Here is a 13,405-nt window from a genome sequence, read left to right on the forward strand (position 1 = left end):
AATATATATATATATGTATTAAGTTCCACAAAGCACCCACGCTTGAGGCGCACTCACTGTCAGCTCATATCAGGTAAGGGAGAACCAGGTGCAGCCTGCGCCATGCAGAACCTGACGCGTTTCGGGCAATGCCCTTCTTCATATGTTCACTGCTGCTGGGTAACTGCCGCCAAGAAAACTACCAATGTTTAACCCTTCATTTATTCAATTCAGGTGAGTCAGAACATCACACAATGCATGTTGGGATCGGTAGTTTCAAACATCATTCCCCAGTTGGCTGGAAGGCAGTCACTTCAGAAATTTTCAAAACATCAAGGGTGCACCGTTCTGTTACATTCCCGTTCAAGTTCTAAGCCTGACTGTCCCAATCCGCTTATGAGACCATCTGCAGTGGAGTCGCTCAATCATGCGATGGTGCGCCTCCCGACCGGGTCGGCCGTTCAATATTAAGTTCCACAAAGCACCCACGTTTGAGGCGCACTCACTGTCAGCTCATATCAGGTAAGGGAGAACCAGGTGCAGCCTGCGCCATGCAGAACCTGACGCGTTTCGGGCAACGCCCTTATTCATAGGTTCACTGCTGCTGGGTAACTGCCGCCAAGAAAACTACCAATGTTTAACCCCTCATTTATTCAATTCAGGTGAGTCAGAATATCACACAATGCATGTTGGGATCGGTAGTTTCAAACATCATTCCCCAGTGGGCTGGAAGGCAGTCACTTCAGAAATTTTCAAAACATCAAGGGTGCACCGTTCTGTGAATGATGTTTGAAACTACCGATCCCAACATGCATTGTGTGATGTTCTGACTCACCTGAATTGAATAAATGAGGGGTTAAACATTGGTAGTTTTCTTGGCGGCAGTTACCCAGCAGCAGTGAACCTATGAAGAAGGGCCTTGCCCGAAACGCGTCAGGTTCTGCATGGCGCAGGCTGCACCTGGTTCTCCCTTACCTGATATGAGCTGACAGTGAGTGCGCCTCAAGCATGGGTGCTTTGTGGAACTTAATATTGAACGACCGACCCGGTCGGGAGGCGCACCATCGCATAATTGAGCGACTCCACTGCAGATGGTCACATCAGCGGATTGGGACAGTCAGGCTTAGAACTTGAACGGGGATGTAACAGAACGGTGCACCCTTGATGTTTTGAAAATTTCTGAAGTGACTGCCTTCCAGCCCACTGGGGAATGATGTTTGAAACTACCGATCCCAACATGCATTGTGTGATGTTCTGACTCACCTGAATTGAATAAATGAGGGGTTAAACATTGGTAGTTTTCTTGGCGGCAGTTACCCAGCAGCAGTGAACCTATGAAGAAGGGCATTGCCCGAAACGCGTCAGGTTCTGCATGGCGCAGGCTGCACCTGGTTCTCCCTTACCTGATATGAGCTGACAGTGAGTGCGCCTCAAGCATGGGTGCTTTGTGGAACTTAATATTGAACAGCCGACCCGGTCGGGAGGCGCACCATCGCATGATTGAGCGACTCCACTGCAGATGGTCACATCAGCGGATTGGGACAGTCAGGCTTAGAACTTGAACGGGGATGTAACAGAACGGTGCACCCTTGATGTTTTGAAAATTTCTGAAGTGACTGCCTTCCAGCCCACTGGGGAATGATGTTTGAAACTACCGATCCCAACATGCATTGTGTGATGTTCTGACTCACCTGAATTGAATAAATGAGGGGTTAAACATTGGTAGTTTTCTTGACGGCAGTTACCCAGCAGCAGTGAACCTATGAAGAAGGGCGTTGCCCGAAACGCGTCAGGTTCTGCATGGCGCAGGCTGCACCTGGTTCGCCCTTACCTGATATGAGCTGACAGTGAGTGCTTCTCAAGCGTGGGTGCTTTGTGGGACTTAATATTGAACGGCCGACCCGGTCGGGAGGCGCACCATCGCATGATTGAGCGACTCCACTGCAGATGGTCACATCAGCGGATTGGGACAGTCAGGCTTAGAACTTGAACGGGGATGTAACAGAACGGTGCACCCTTGATGTTTTGAAAATTTCTGAAGTGACTGCCTTCCAGCCCACTGGGGAATGATGTTTGAAACTACTGATCCCAACATGCATTGTGTGATGTTCTGACTCACCTGAATTGAATAAATGAGGGGTTAAACATTGGTAGTTTTCTTGGCGGCAGTTACCCAGCAGCAGTGAACCTATGAAGAAGGGCGTTGCCCGAAACGCGTCAGGTTCTGCATGGCGCAGGCTGCACCTGGTTCTCCCTTACCTGATATGAGCTGATAGTGAGTGCGCCTCAAGCGTGGGTGCTTTGTGCAACTTAATATTGAACGGCCGACCCGGTCGGGAGGCGCACCATCGCATGATTGAGCGACTCCACTGCAGATGGTCACATCAGCGGATTGGGACAGTCAGGCTTAGAACGTGAACGGGGATGTAACAGAACGGTGCACACTTGATGTTTTGAAAATTTCTGAAGTGACTGCCTTCCAGCCCACTGGAGAATGATGTTTGAAACTACCGATCCCAACATGCATTGTGTGATGTTCTGACTCACCTGAATTGAATAAATGAGGGGTTAAACATTGGTAGTTTTCTTGGCGGCAGTTACCCAGCAGCAGTGAACCTATGAAGAAGGGCGTTGCCCGAAACGCGTCAGGTTCTGCATGGCGCAGGCTGCACCTGGTTCTCCCTTACCTGATATGAGCTGACAGTGAGTGAGCCTCAAGCGTGGGTGCTTTGTGGAACTTAATATTGAACGGCCGACCCGGTCGGGAGGCGCACCATCGCATGATTGAGCGACTCCACTGCAGATGGTCACATCAGCGGATTGGGACAGTCAGGCTTAGAACTTGAACGGGGATGTAACAGAACGGTGCACCCTTGATGTTTTGAAAATTTCTGAAGTGACTGCCTTCCAGCCCACTGGGGAATGATGTTTGAAACTACCGATCCCAACATGCATTGTGTGATGTTCTGACTCACCTGAATTGAATAAATGAGGGGTTAAACATTGGTAGTTTTCTTGACGGCAGTTACCCAGCAGCAGTGAACCTATGAAGAAGGGCGTTGCCCGAAACGCGTCAGGTTCTGCATGGCGCAGGCTGCACCTGGTTCGCCCTTACCTGATATGAGCTGACAGTGAGTGCTTCTCAAGCGTGGGTGCTTTGTGGGACTTAATATTGAACGGCCGACCCGGTCGGGAGGCGCACCATCGCATGATTGAGCGACTTCACTGCAGATGGTCACATCAGCGGATTGGGACAGTCAGGCTTAGAACTTGAACGGGGATGTAACAGAACGGTGCACCCTTGATGTTTTGAAAATTTCTGAAGTGACTGCCTTCCAGCCCACTGGGGAATGATGTTTGAAACTACTGATCCCAACATGCATTGTGTGATGTTCTGACTCACCTGAATTGAATAAATGAGGGGTTAAACATTGGTAGTTTTCTTGGCGGCAGTTACCCAGCAGCAGTGAACCTATGAAGAAGGGCGTTGCCCGAAACGCGTCAGGTTCTGCATGGCGCAGGCTGCACCTGGTTCTCCCTTACCTGATATGAGCTGATAGTGAGTGCGCCTCAAGCGTGGGTGCTTTGTGCAACTTAATATTGAACGGCCGACCCGGTCGGGAGGCGCACCATCGCATGATTGAGCGACTCCACTGCAGATGGTCACATCAGCGGATTGGGACAGTCAGGCTTAGAACTTGAACGGGGATGTAACAGAACGGTGCACACTTGATGTTTTGAAAATTTCTGAAGTGACTGCCTTCCAGCCCACTGGAGAATGATGTTTGAAACTACCGATCCCAACATGCATTGTGTGATGTTCTGACTCACCTGAATTGAATAAATGAGGGGTTAAACATTGGTAGTTTTCTTGGCGGCAGTTACCCAGCAGCAGTGAACCTATGAAGAAGGGCGTTGCCCGAAACGCGTCAGGTTCTGCATGGCGCAGGCTGCACCTGGTTCTCCCTTACCTGATATGAGCTGACAGTGAGTGAGCCTCAAGCGTGGGTGCTTTGTGGAACTTAATATTGAACGGCCGACCCGGTCGGGAGGCGCACCATCGCATGATTGAGCGACTCCACTGCAGATGGTCACATCAGCGGATTGGGACAGTCAGGCTTAGAACTTGAACGGGGATGTAACAGAACGGTGCACCCTTGATGTTTTGAAAATTTCTGAAGTGACTGCCTTCCAGCCCACTGGGGAATGATGTTTGAAACTACCGATCCCAACATATATTGTGTGATGTTCTGACTCACCTGAATTGAATAAATGAGGGGTTAAACATTGGTAGTTTTTTTGGCGGCAGTTACCCAGCAGCAGTGAACCTATGAAGAAGGGCGTTGCCCGAAACGCGTCAGGTTCTGCATGGCGCAGGCTGCACCTGGTTCTCCCTTACCTGATATGAGCTGACAGTGAGTGCGCCTCAAGCATGGGTGCTTTGTGGAACTTAATATTGAACAGCCGACCCGGTCGGGAGGCGCACCATCGCATGATTGAGCGACTCCACTGCAGATGGTCACATCAGCGGATTGGGACAGTCAGGCTTAGAACTTGAACGGGGATGTAACAGAACGGTGCACCCTTGATGTTTTGAAAATTTCTGAAGTGACTGCCTTCCAGCCCACTGGGGAATGATGTTTGAAACTACCGATCCCAACATGCATTGTGTGATGTTCTGACTCACCTGAATTGAATAAATGAGGGGTTAAACATTGGTAGTTTTCTTGACGGCAGTTACCCAGCAGCAGTGAACCTATGAAGAAGGGCGTTGCCCGAAACGCGTCAGGTTCTGCATGGCGCAGGCTGCACCTGGTTCGCCCTTACCTGATATGAGCTGACAGTGAGTGCTTCTCAAGCGTGGGTGCTTTGTGGGACTTAATATTGAACGGCCGACCCGGTCGGGAGGCGCACCATCGCATGATTGAGCGACTCCACTGCAGATGGTCACATCAGCGGATTGGGACAGTCAGGCTTAGAACTTGAACGGGGATGTAACAGAACGGTGCACCCTTGATGTTTTGAAAATTTCTGAAGTGACTGCCTTCCAGCCCACTGGGGAATGATGTTTGAAACTACTGATCCCAACATGCATTGTGTGATGTTCTGACTCACCTGAATTGAATAAATGAGGGGTTAAACATTGGTAGTTTTCTTGGCGGCAGTTACCCAGCAGCAGTGAACCTATGAAGAAGGGCGTTGCCCGAAACGCGTCAGGTTCTGCATGGCGCAGGCTGCACCTGGTTCTCCCTTACCTGATATGAGCTGATAGTGAGTGCGCCTCAAGCGTGGGTGCTTTGTGCAACTTAATATTGAACGGCCGACCCGGTCGGGAGGCGCACCATCGCATGATTGAGCGACTCCACTGCAGATGGTCACATCAGCGGATTGGGACAGTCAGGCTTAGAACTTGAACGGGGATGTAACAGAACGGTGCACACTTGATGTTTTGAAAATTTCTGAAGTGACTGCCTTCCAGCCCACTGGAGAATGATGTTTGAAACTACCGATCCCAACATGCATTGTGTGATGTTCTGACTCACCTGAATTGAATAAATGAGGGGTTAAACATTGGTAGTTTTCTTGGCGGCAGTTACCCAGCAGCAGTGAACCTATGAAGAAGGGCGTTGCCCGAAACGCGTCAGGTTCTGCATGGCGCAGGCTGCACCTGGTTCTCCCTTACCTGATATGAGCTGACAGTGAGTGAGCCTCAAGCGTGGGTGCTTTGTGGAACTTAATATTGAACGGCCGACCCGGTCGGGAGGCGCACCATCGCATGATTGAGCGACTCCACTGCAGATGGTCACATCAGCGGATTGGGACAGTCAGGCTTAGAACTTGAACGGGGATGTAACAGAACGGTGCACCCTTGATGTTTTGAAAATTTCTGAAGTGACTGCCTTCCAGCCCACTGGGGAATGATGTTTGAAACTACCGATCCCAACATATATTGTGTGATGTTCTGACTCACCTGAATTGAATAAATGAGGGGTTAAACATTGGTAGTTTTTTTGGCGGCAGTTACCCAGCAGCAGTGAACCTATGAAGAAGGGCGTTGCCCGAAACGCGTCAGGTTCTGCATGGCGCAGGCTGCACCTGGTTCTCCCTTACCTGATATGAGCTGACAGTGAGTGCGCCTCAAGCGTGGGTGCTTTGTGGAACTTAATATTGAACGGCCGACCCGGTCGGGAGGCGCACCATCGCATGATTGAGCGACTCCACTGCAGATGGTCACATCAGCGGATTGGGACAGTCAGGCTTAGAACTTGAACAGGGATGTAACAGAACGGTGCACCCTTGATGTTTTGAAAATTTCTGAAGTGACTGCCTTCCAGCCCACTGGGGAATGATGTTTGAAACTACCGATCCCAACATGCATTGTGTGATGTTCTGACTCACCTGAATTGAATAAATGAGGGGTTAAACATTGGTAGTTTTCTTGGCGGCAGTTACCCAGCAGCAGTGAACCTCTGAAGAAGGGCGTTGCCCGAAACGCGTCAGGTTCTGCATGGCGCAGGCTGCACCTGGTTCTCCCTTACCTGATATGAGCTGACAGTGAGTGCGCCTCAAGCGTGGGTGCTTTGTGGAACTTAATATTGAACGGCCGACCCGGTCGGGAGGCGCACCATCGCATGATTGAGCGACTCCACTGCAGATGGTCACATCAGCGGATTGGGACAGTCAGGCTTAGAACTTGAACGGGGATGTAACAGAACGGTGCACCCTTGATGTTTTGAAAATTTCTGAAGTGACTGCCTTCCAGCCCACTGGGGAATTATGTTTGAAACTACCGATCCCAACAAGCATTGTGTGATGTTCTGACTCACCTGAATTGAATAAATGAGGGGTTAAACATTGGTAGTTTTCTTGGCGGCAGTTACCCAGCAGCAGTGAACCTATGAAGAAGGGCGTTGCCCGAAACGCGTCAGGTTCTGCATGGCGCAGGCTGCACCTGGTTCTCCCTTACCTGATATGAGCTGACAGTGAGTGCGCCTCAAGCGTGGGTGCTTTGTGGAACTTAATATTGAACGGCCGACCCGGTCGGGAGGCGCACCATCGCATGATTGAGCGACTCCACTGCAGATGGTCACATCAGCGGATTGGGACAGTCAGGCTTAGAACTTGAACGGGGATGTAACAGAAGGGTGCACCCTTGATGTTTTGAAAATTTCTGAAGTGACTGCCTTCCAGCCCACTGGGGAATGATGTTTGAAACTACCGATCCCAACATGCATTGTGTGATGTTCTGACTCACCTGAATTGAATAAATGAGGGGTTAAACATTGGTAGTTTTCTTGGCGGCAGTTACCCAGCAGCAGTGAACCTATGAAGAAGGGCGTTGCCCGAAACGCGTCAGGTTCTGCATGGCGCAGGCTGCACCTGGTTCTCCCTTACCTGATATGAGCTGACAGTGAGTGCGCCTCAAGCGTGGGTGCTTTGTGGAACTTAATATTGAACGGCCGACCCGGTCGGGAGGCGCACCATCGCATGATTGAGCGACTCCACTGCAGATGGTCACATCAGCGGATTGGGACAGTCAGGCTTAGAACTTGAACGGGGATGTAACAGAACGGTGCACCCTTGATGTTTTGAAAATTTCTGAAGTGACTGCCTTCCAGCCCACTGGGGAATGATGTTTGAAACTACCGATCCCAACATGCATTGTGTGATGTTCTGACTCACCTGAATTGAATAAATGAGGGGTTAAACATTGGTAGTTTTCTTGGCGGCAGTTACCCAGCAGCAGTGAACCTATGAAGAAGGGCGTTGCCCGAAACGCGTCAGGTTCTGCATGGCGCAGGCTGCACCTAGTTCTCCCTTACCTGATATGAGCTGACAGTGAGTGAGCCTCAAGCGTGGGTGCTTTATGGAACTTAATATTGAACGGCCGACCCGGTCGGGAGGCGCACCATCGCATGATTGAGCGACTCCACTGCAGATGGTCACATCAGCGGATTGGGACAGTCAGGCTTAGAACTTGAACGGGGATGTAACAGAACGGTGCACCCTTGATGTTTTGAAAATTTCTGAAGTGACTGCCTTCCAGCCCACTGGGGAATGATGTTTGAAACTACCGATCCCAACATGCATTTTGTGATGTTCTGACTCACCTGAATTGAATAAATGAGGGGTTAAACATTGGTAGTTTTCTTGGCGGCAGTTACCCAGCAGCAGTGAACCTATGAAGAAGGGCGTTGCCCGAAACACGTCAGGTTCTGCATGGCGCAGGCTGCACCTGCTTCGCCCTTACCTGATATGAGCTGACAGTGAGTGCTTCTCAAGCGTTGGTGCTTTGTGGGACTTAATATTGAACGGCCGACCCGGTCGGGAGGCGCACCATCGCATGATTGAGCGACTCCACTGCAGATGGTCACATCAGCGGATTGGGACAGTCAGGCTTAGAACTTGAACGGGGATGTAACAGAACGGTGCACCCTTGATGTTTTGAAAATTTCTGAAGTGACTGCCTTCCAGCCCACTGGGGAATGATGTTTGAAACTACTGATCCCAACATGCATTGTGTGATGTTCTGACTCACCTGAATTGAATAAATGAGGGGTTAAACATTGGTAGTTTTCTTGGCGGCAGTTACCCAGCAGCAGTGAACCTATGAAGAAGGGCGTTGCCCGAAACGCGTCAGGTTCTGCATGGCGCAGGCTGCACCGGGTTCTCCCTTACCTGATATGAGCTGATAGTGAGTGCACCTCAAGCGTGGGTGCTTTGTGGAACTTAATATTGAACGGCCGACCCGGTCGGGAGGCGCACCATCGCATGATTGAGCGACTCCACTGTAGATGGTCACATCAGCGGATTGGGACAGTCAGGCTTAGAACTTGAACGGGGATGTAACAGAACGGTGCACACTTGATGTTTTGAAAATTTCTGAAGTGACTGCCTTCCAGCCCACTGGGGAATGATGTTTGAAACTACCGATCCCAACATGCATTGTGTGATGTTCTGACTCACCTGAATTGAATAAATGAGGGGTTAAACATTGGTAGTTTTCTTGGCGGCAGTTACCCAGCAGCAGTGAACCTATGAAGAAGGGCGTTGCCCGAAACGCGTCAGGTTCTGCATGGCGCAGGCTGCACCTGGTTCTCCCTTACCTGATATGAGCTGACAGTGAGTGCGCCTCAAGCGTGGGTGCTTTGTGGAACTTAATATTGAACGGCCGACCCGGTCGGGAGGCGCACCATCGCATGATTGAGCGACTCCACTGCAGATGGTCACATCAGCGGATTGGGACAGTCAGGCTTAGAACTTGAACAGGGATGTAACAGAACGGTGCACCCTTGATGTTTTGAAAATTTCTGAAGTGACTGCCTTCCAGCCCACTGGGGAATGATGTTTGAAACTACCGATCCCAACATGCATTGTGTGATGTTCTGACTCACCTAAATTGAATAAATGAGGGGTTAAACATTGGTAGTTTTCTTGGCGGCAGTTACCCAGCAGCAGTGAACCTATGAAGAAGGGCGTTGCCCGAAACGCGTCAGGTTCTGCATGGCGCAGGATGCACCTGGTTCTCCCTTACCTGATATGAGCTGACAGTGAGTGCGCCTCAAGCGTGGGTGCTTTATGGAACTTAATATTGAACGGCCGACCCGGTCGGGAGGCGCACCATCGCATGATTGAGCGACTCCACTGCAGATGGTCACATCAGCGGATTGGGACAGTCAGGCTTAGAACTTGAACGGGGATGTAACAGAACGGTGCACCCTTGATGTTTTGAAAATTTCTGAAGTGACTGCCTTCCAGCCCACTGGGGAATGATGTTTGAAACTACCGATCCCAACATGCATTGTGTGATGTTCTGACTCACCTGAATTGAATAAATGAGGGGTTAAACATTGGTAGTTTTCTTGGCGGCAGTTACCCAGCAGCAGTGAACCTCTGAAGAAGGGCGTTGCCCGAAACGCGTCAGGTTCTGCATGGCGCAGGCTGCACCTGGTTCTCCCTTACCTGATATGAGCTGACAGTGAGTGCGCCTCAAGCGTGGGTGCTTTGTGGAACTTAATATTGAACGGCCGACCCGGTCGGGAGGCGCACCATCGCATGATTGAGCGACTCCACTGCAGATGGTCACATCAGCGGATTGGGACAGTCAGGCTTAGAACTTGAACGGGGATGTAACAGAACGGTGCACCCTTGATGTTTTGAAAATTTCTGAAGTGACTGCCTTCCAGCCCACTGGGGAATGATGTTTGAAACTACTGATCCCAACATGCATTGTGTGATGTTCTGACTCACCTGAATTGAATAAATGAGGGGTTAAACATTGGTAGTTTTCTTGGCGGCAGTTACCCAGCAGCAGTGAACCTATGAAGAAGGGCGTTGCCCGAAACGCGTCAGGTTCTGCATGGCGCAGGCTGCACCTGGTTCTCCCTTACCTGATATGAGCTGACAGTGAGTGCGCCTCAAGCGTGGGTGCTTTGTGGAACTTAATATTGAACGGCCGACCCGGTCGGGAGGCGCACCATCGCATGATTGAGCGACTCCACTGCAGATGGTCACATCAGCGGATTGGGACAGTCAGGCTTAGAACTTGAACGGGGATGTAACAGAACGGTGCACCCTTGATGTTTTGAAAATTTCTGAAGTGACTGCCTTCCAGCCCACTGGGGAATGATGTTTGAAACTACTGATCCCAACATGCATTGTGTGATGTTCTGACTCACCTGAATTGAATAAATGAGGGGTTAAACATTGGTAGTTTTCTTGGCGGCAGTTACCCAGCAGCAGTGAACCTATGAAGAAGGGCGTTGCCCGAAACGCGTCAGGTTCTGCATGGCGCAGGCTGCACCTGGTTCTCCCTTACCTGATATGAGCTGACAGTGAGTGCGCCTCAAGCGTGGGTGCTTTGTGGAACTTAATATATATATATATATATATATATATATATATATATATATATATATATATATATATATATATATATATATATATATATATATATATATATATATATATATATATATATATATATATATATATATATATATATATATTCACAAAAACAACTTTACCATCACAAAGTTGACTCCAGCCCAGGTCCTTTTAGCGCGTTGTTTATTTCACACACAGAATGCCAATCAACACCCGACGCGTTTCGGTGCAGCCGCACCTTGGTCACGGGTAACGATGTTTACTCACATCAACATTTTTAAAGTAAAGAAAATGTAAACATAAACGTAGGACTGCTCGTCCTCACACCAGTGTTTGTTCTACCACTATATGGCGGCCATATTTGAAAGTATAACTGGCCACAGGTATAGTATACATTGTATAGAGGTGAGACTGTTTAAGGACCACAGAAATTAATTATTGTAACATTTAAATCAATTTGTTACATGTAGATGCTCGAAAGCGTTAAAGTTTCACCAAATCACGGATTTGCAAACTTACAAAATTTAGCCCAAGTGGGCGAATGTACCAATGCTCAGATACATGTATCGTGACAATTCCGCCCCAGTGGGCATGACTGCCTCATTCCAATCTCATAACAATGTCCTTTAACTCCAAAAGCATATTTGAACTCCCAAAGTTTTCCAAATTAACAAATGTATAGTCCTGTGATTCCATCCAATCAAATCAAATCCGCAGCAACCAGTGGTGTTACATCATCCCTGTGAGGCGACATATGTGTCTCCTACAAACATAAAAAATATAATCACTTTAAAATATACACAAATATTTAAACATCCAAGACAGCTTCAAATTCATGTTTTTAAGGGATTGAGGGGCCACTCAGATGTATCACCACATATTCTGACCAAACATGGCAGGTCAGAAAAAGTCTGAAGAAATTTTGGCATGTACTCCAGTTGGACGAAACATTAAAAAAGGCTGTGGGGAATCAACCTATGATCACCTACAGAAAGTGTCCAGCTTTGAAAGATGGAATCACAGGACTATACATTTGTTAATTTGGAAAACTTTGGGAGTTCAAATATGCTTTTGGACCTCTATACAATGTATACTATACCTGTGGCCAGTTATACATTCAAATATGGCTGCCATATAGTGGTAGAACAAACACTGGTGTGAGGACGAGTAGTCCTACGTTTATGTTTACATTTTCTTTACTTTAAAAATGTTGATGTGAGTAAACATCGTTACCCGTGACCAAGGTGCGGCTGCACCGAAACGCGTCGGGTGTTGATTGACATTCTGTGTGTGAAATAAACAACGCGCTAAAAGGACCTGGGCTGGAGTCAACTTTGTGATGGTAAAGTTGTTTTTGTGAAAATTTCGAGGGTCGCCTCCTCACTCGAGCCCGCCGCCGTGTGTGGCCGGGAGACTGGCGGACATCTGCTGACTTAATATATATATATATATATATATATATATCAAACACAGCTCTTTCAAGAAGAAAGGAGGTGAGCCGCACACAATTTCGTCTCTTCAAACCATTTATTTCTCATGTTGCAGCACGGCCAGAATTCCGATGCATTTCGGTCGATACACTTCGACCTTCGTCAGGGAAGGGGGCCAGGCTTCACACAGGCTTAGCAGTCACTATTCAGCTCGGCTCCTTAAGCTAACTTCGCCATCCAGTGGCCACCCCCACGGGCTGTCTGTGCTTAATGGCATGCTGGGTCTTGTAGTGTAGTGCTTATATATGTGCACATATTTTATATCATTTTAAAATTATAAAATACATTAAAGTTATTAATTTAATAATTGTTTTAAAGTGTGTATATATATATATATATATATATATATATATATATATATATATATATATATATATATATATCACACAGTTTCCGTATCAAGAGGCAGAAAACCACAATCCAGGTAGTCAAAAAAGATACGGACACGGACCACAAATTTCATGCTTCTTGTTTATTTCAGTGCTTGAGCGTCACGACGCGTTTCGGTCCCGCCTTGGACCTTGATCACATTATGTAGATGTTGGAATTACTGAATAGGTTGTTCTAACTGGTACTGGTATCCCCATTTTTTTGAAAATTGTAGTTTCTATTTTTGAATGTGTGTATCAAAGGTTATATTAGGGTGAGAGGAGGTCTGCCTCTCTTTCACAAGGATTTATGTCATCAGTGATGTCATCCGTGATGTCATTTGAGATGTCATCAGTGATGTCATGAGTGATGTCACTGACCGTGTCATGAGTGATGTAATATGTGACATCATCTGCAGTGCATTGTGGGCGCGCAAGTTATGGTTAGCTGAACTAACTATAACGGGGGGATTTCAATGGTTTTGTATGAGTGAAATGTCCAGCTAACTATAACATGCGTGAAACCTATGGTTTTTTCAGTGAATTTCTAGGGTTTTTTACGTGCTAATTCCTAACTATAACCTGGCTGAAACCTATGGTTTTTTCAGTGTACTTCTAAGGTTTTTTAAATGCTAATTCCTAACTATAACGTGGCTGAAACCTATGGTTTTTTCAGTTCGT

This window comes from Lissotriton vulgaris, chromosome 3_1 (genome assembly GCF_964263255.1).
Source record: "Lissotriton vulgaris chromosome 3_1, aLisVul1.2, whole genome shotgun sequence".
Classification (NCBI taxonomy): Eukaryota; Metazoa; Chordata; class Amphibia; order Caudata; family Salamandridae; genus Lissotriton; species Lissotriton vulgaris.